Genomic DNA, 6,185 nt, shown 5'->3' on the forward strand with positions numbered 1-6,185 from the left:
GTGCCACAACATGTTGAAACAGGTCACCCTGTACTGATGAATCCCTAAGGTTTCGCCCCTTACAATGTAATAGAAGCGACAGCTCTACCTGGGATGCAGAGGCAAACAAACACAGGAGCCTGTCAGAATGAGGAGACAGAGAAGTATGGCCCAAAAGGGGAAGTGGATCAAGGTTCCAGTGAGAGAACTAAGCGACAAGGAGATAGACAATCTCACAGACTAGGAGATAGCCAACCTAACAGATGAGGAGATAGACAACCTAACAGACGCAGAATTTCAAACACTGGTGGTAAAGATGCTCACAGGCTTGACAGATATGCTTGAGTATGACAAACACATAAGAGAAGAAATGAAGGCTATGCTAAGTGAAACGAAGGACAATCCACACAAAACCAATGGTGAAGGGAAGAAAACTGGGGTTCAAATCAATGATTTGGAACATAAGGAAGAAAAAAACAGTCAACCAGTGCGGAATGAGGAAGCAAGAATTGAAAAAAATGAGAAAAACTTCCCAAATTTTATGAAGGAGGTGGACATTCAGGTCCGGGAAGCACAGCGGGTCCCGGGCGAGCTGGACCCAGAGGGGACCACAACAGGATGAATCATGACAGAGATGCCAAAGGTGAAAGATAAAGACAGAGTCCTGGAGGCAGCAAGAGAGAGGTGGAGAGTTGCCTACAGGGGGATGCCTATAGGACTATCAGCTGATTTCTCAGAGGACACTTTGCAGGCAAGAAGGGACTGGCAAGCAGTATTCAATGTGATGAAAGGCAACCTACAACCAGGATTATTCTATCCAGCAAGGCTATCATTTGGAATAGAAGGGCAGTTGAAGTGCTTCCCAGACAAGGTGAAGCTAAAGGAGTTCATCATCACCAAGCCATTACTTAAGAAAAAGAAGATCAACACTATGAACACTAAAATGACAACAAATACAGCTATCAACAATAGAATCTAAAAAAAAAAAAAAAAAAAAGATCCAACTAAGCAAAGCAGAATAAGAACAGAATCATAATTAAGGGGATCATTGGAGGCTTATCAGCTGGGAGGAGGAAGGGGGAGAAGTGGGGAAATGGTGCAGGGATTAAGAAGCATAATTGGTAGGTACAAAATAGACAGGGGGAAGTTAAGAATAATGTAGGAAAGGGTGAAGCCAAAGAACTTATATGCACGACTCATGGACATGAACTAAGGGGGGTGGGATTGCTGGAAGGAAGGGGGATACTGGGCAGAGGGGAGCAAAAGGGGAAGAAATTGGAACTACTGTAACAACATAATAAAATATACTTTTAAAAAAGGCAAAAATACATTTAAAACTACATTAACTTAAAAGTTTCTGTGAAGCAAAGAAACAGTCAGCAAAATGAAAGGCAACTTATGAAACAGGAAAAAATACTTGCAAACCTGAAATCTGATAAAAGGGCAATATCCCGAATATATAAAGAACTCCTACAACTCAATAAAAAATTGCAATCTACAAATGAGCATAGGCTTTGAGTAGACATTTCTCTAAAGAAGATATGCAAATAGCCAACAAGTATATGAAAAGGCACTCAACGTCATTAATCATCAGGGAAATGCAAATCAAAACCACAATGAGATGTCACCTCACAGCCATAAATAGCTGTATTAAAAAAATAAAAAATAAAACTCAAGAAAATAGTGAGGATGTGGAAAAATTAAAATCCTCGTGCCCTGTTGGTGAAATGTGAAATGGTACAGATATTGAGTTTCAGTTTTGGAAGTTGAAAAAGTTCTAGATAATAGTTGCACAACAATGTGTTGATAGTATATACTGTACACTTTAAAAAAATTGATAGTAAATGTTATGAATTTTTATTAATAGAGAAAAAAGTGTACTTTCATTACTACAAGTTGACTCTATAACAAAGAAAAATAATTTTACATGTATGACAGTCCCTAGAGAATGATCCAAATCAAGGTTAATTGGCAGGAGAAAATAATTCATACACAAATGTACTTTGCCAAGTTTCATATTCCTCACTTTATAAATGCCTCAGAAAGAATAAAAATTGCTTCCTTAATTTTCAAGCATTTTATTACTTAGCTGTGTTGTAAAAATCTAAGTACTGTATACTTTGGAAGTATATAATGTTTAAGTTCTTTTAACCTTGAATTTTGTATTCGTAATTGCAGGTCTGACTTCTTACTTTACTAATGCAGAACAAAAAGTCAAACAACTATTTGATCATGAATCCAGATGCCATTTTGATTCTGACTCCACTTTGGGATTAGGTGGAGACATGTTCTGCTCTGACAAGAAATAAATTTAGCTGGTGCAACCTAACTCAGACTTATCTTTGCTCTGATGAATTAGCTACCATCAGTTTTCTGGTACTTTTGCCATGAAGTTAATTCCCTGAACTTGAGTGATAGAAGACTCCAATTCCTGTCTGAACTCTGGAATATCTGTCATTGGGCTGTACTCTTGTTTTCTACTTTGAAATTTGTATTCATTCTCTCTCTCTCTTTCTCTCTTTTTTTCTCTCTCTCTCACTTACTCTCTTCCATTCTTAGCAGCCAAGTAGGAGCTGTATACCTAGTTAGCCTTAAACATCTATAAATGACAAATACATGTTCATTTCACTTGTTTCACTTTCACCTAAGACAGTGGTTCTCAACCTTCCTAATGCCGCAACCCTTTAATACAGTTCCTCATGTTGTGGTGACCCCCAACCATAAAATTATTTTTGTTGTTACTTCATAACTGTAATTTTGCTACTGTTATGAATCATAATGTAAATATCTGATATGCAGGATGTATGTTTTCATTGTTACAAATTGAACATAATTAAAGCATAGTGATTAATCAGAAAAACAATATGTAATTATATATGTGTTTTCCGATGGTCTTAGGCGACCCCTGCGAAAGAATCATTCGACCCCCAAAGGGGTCGCAACCCACAAGTTGAGAACCGCTGACCTAAGGAATCAAGTTGAATTTCTTTATTCATTTAAAGAGCAGATTATATCAATACATTTAATTTGTCTAATAAAAAATCAAGCAGCTTTGCTATTGGTCTGAAACTTCATATTTGGTTTCATTAAATGGCAAATTTAAAAATATTTTACGTAGACAGGGCTGATGTTTCAAAAATGTTGAAAACTCTTCTCTATATTTAGAGGTATACTAGTTTATACAACAAATGTAAGAAAAACCAGTCATTTGCTGGTAAATGTTTAACAATTTACTCTCCATAGAGATTAGGGAAGCTGTGATTTGCAATATTTGCCAATTTCCATGGTGTAATTACTCCAACCGTGGCTAATTACAAACTACCAGCATATAATTCCTGAAAATTTAACAGTCAGCTCTCACAAGCCAGTAGGAACCAGCTCCAACCCACCAATGAAGAAAACCATGTATCATTAAAAAGAATACATTGACAGGTAATAAGTTCAATAAAATGATCACGGGTTTTCTTTAAAAAAAAGTTTTACAGAAAATTTTTGAGCAAAAAGACATGTTAAAATTGGAGCATTATACTGCTCAAAGTAAAATATGAGATTTAAACTATGTTTGAAACTACATTTCTTTTGTATAAATTCATAAAGACACATTTTATGACAATAGTGGATTATGCCATTAACAACTTCACTTTTATCTAATCAATTATTTGCATTTTTGCTTCTTTTAAAATCCTGCAACATAGGTGGATAGCATAATTAAAAAAAAGATTATTCAATTAACACAAGTCACTAAGAGATCTAAACAGTTAGATTTGATATTTGGATACATTTTGAATGTCTGGTTTGCTCCAATGGTGTTTTATTTTTCTGTTTTTCCAGAGGTTTTTTAAAATGTAGGTTTTGCTATTATTCAAACTCGGTGAAAGCAACAGATCAGGAGATCAGGAGATGACTGACCCTGTAAAGAGAGATAGTCACTCATAGTTCGCAGGAAGAAAGTGCACACCACGCCGGGAGGCAGAAGGATCAGGAGAGAAACATGACAAGAGCCAATTATACCAGGAGGTGGGCAGAAAGTAGTTTTACAGTTCTGAGCATGCAAAACAGATTTTATTCTTGTATTATTTACTATTTATTGTATTATTTATTTGTGTTACAACTGTAAACATACTTTTGCCCACCCCTGTATTTTTCTGTGGGAAGACAGGTGAAGCAAGGTAAACCTGCTTAGAATTGGCTACCTTGAATAACTTCAGCAGGCTCTAGGGTGAAGTGCTATGCTAGTTGTGTGATACTTGGCCCTTGGGTGATTAGGGCAAGCGAATAGTGGCCCTGAGTTTGAGAACTCTGTGAGAGCCCAAAAAGGAATGTTTGGAAGTGTGAACTGTGGATTGGTGAGTTTCCATTTGAAAGGGACTCTCACGGGTGTGTCATTTACCATCTCTAGGAATTAGCTAACTTTGGAAAGAGCAGTCCCTCCGGATGTCAAAGTACCAAAAATACAGAAAATAAGACTTGAGTAACATAAATGGAGAAATGCACTTGAAATAATTCTATCAATCCTTTAAAAATTTTTTCCTTACCAAGATTATAAGAATTGACAATTAGCAATCTAGGACATACTCTTTGGTAGGAATTTGGAATGAACATAATAATTTCGCCAAATAAAGAAAGGCTGCTATGTTCTGACAATCAACTCACTGTCAAAATGGGAAAGTTACTTCTTATGAAAATTAAGGCCACTGAGCATGCACATGTTTGTAGAGAAAATCAGACTGCTTCCAACAGAGATGTGCCAAAGGTCTAAAACCAAGATTTTCTTCCAAAAGTAATTCTGAGTCTTCTTGATATATGCTTAGATAATTGGATGAGAGAGACCTCAATGTCTTACTTCAGAGAGAACAGCACATTGTCATAATTATTTTTGCTTGGGAAATATTTACAGGAGGTTATACATAAAATATCTCAATAAAGCACCTTTAAAAGATCTGTTTTTTTTTTAAGTATATAATATTCTAGTAAACTTTGCAAGATGAACTAGTTGCAAAATGTATTCTTAGGTTCATTAACTCGATCTCCCATGTAGGGTCATCAGATATAAGTTTATAAAATATTGGCAAATATTGCCACAAATGGTAACTTTCACGTAATACTGGTTGCTCTTAAGCCATTCTTTCTGGGAACAATATAATAATTAAATAATGAGTAGTTTGTTGGGGTAATAATTGTTCATTGACATTAAAATATTTTATCAAGACATAAAATACTTATGTTCCTGCAGTCAACAATTATTTACTGAACATTTACCACTTGTGATGCATAGTACTAAACACTAGGAACTGTCATCCATAAATTGTACCAAGTCATTAATTAATAAGCTATGCATATATATATATATATATATATATATATATATATATATACATACACATGTATATATACCGAATCGTACTCATTTTATCAGCTACACCATCGTCTCTCGAGACGGACGGCTGCCGACGACGACGAGCGTCGGCCTGCGAGCTAAGTGTCGCTGGTTCGATCTTCCAGTCAGGGCACATCAGAGAAGGAAAACTCTGACTCCAAAAAACCTCCGCTGCCTTGCGGCATACCTCTTCAGGGAAAAGGCTAAGGGAGTAAACCCCGACAGAAAATCCGGAGCCGGAGTCCCTAAGGCGGTTTGACGTTGTAGTCAACACCGGCAACTCCTGCGGCGCACCTGAAGCCAAGCTGTATCGACTCCGTCTTTCCCTTGGACCCTTCAGCTGCGAAGAGAGGGGGGGTCTGCTGCATGGGCAACAGCAGACCCTCCATATCACCCTGCCCAGGCTCTGTAGCTTCAGCTTCACTGGAGAGGACACTCCAGCGTCATCGCAAGATGTCGATTCAACACGGGAGGAGACAGATACCGTGTCACTCCCGAGTCGGACTGCACAGCCATTCTCGGCGGTGCAGATAGACTCTTAAGAAGCTACACCATCATCTCTCGAGACGGACGGCTGCCGACGACTCATTTTATCAAAATACAAATTTTAACTTAACTATCTTCTTGGGATTTATGTTGATTGCATAAAGCACAATATATCATGAAAAGTATATTAAACTTAAGTGATTAAATATACAAATGTAAATACATATACTGTATGTGCATGTACAATTTTAGGTTTGGTTTTCTTGGTCTGTAAGTGCAGTAGCTTCTCAGGTTTCAGGTTGCTAAGTAGAAGGTGTAAGGAGCAACAAAGATCAAGCCAGAT

Source organism: Furipterus horrens, unplaced genomic scaffold, assembly GCF_987537825.1.
Source record: "Furipterus horrens unplaced genomic scaffold, mFurHor1.1.pri manual_scaffold_9, whole genome shotgun sequence".
Taxonomy (NCBI): Eukaryota; Metazoa; Chordata; class Mammalia; order Chiroptera; family Furipteridae; genus Furipterus; species Furipterus horrens.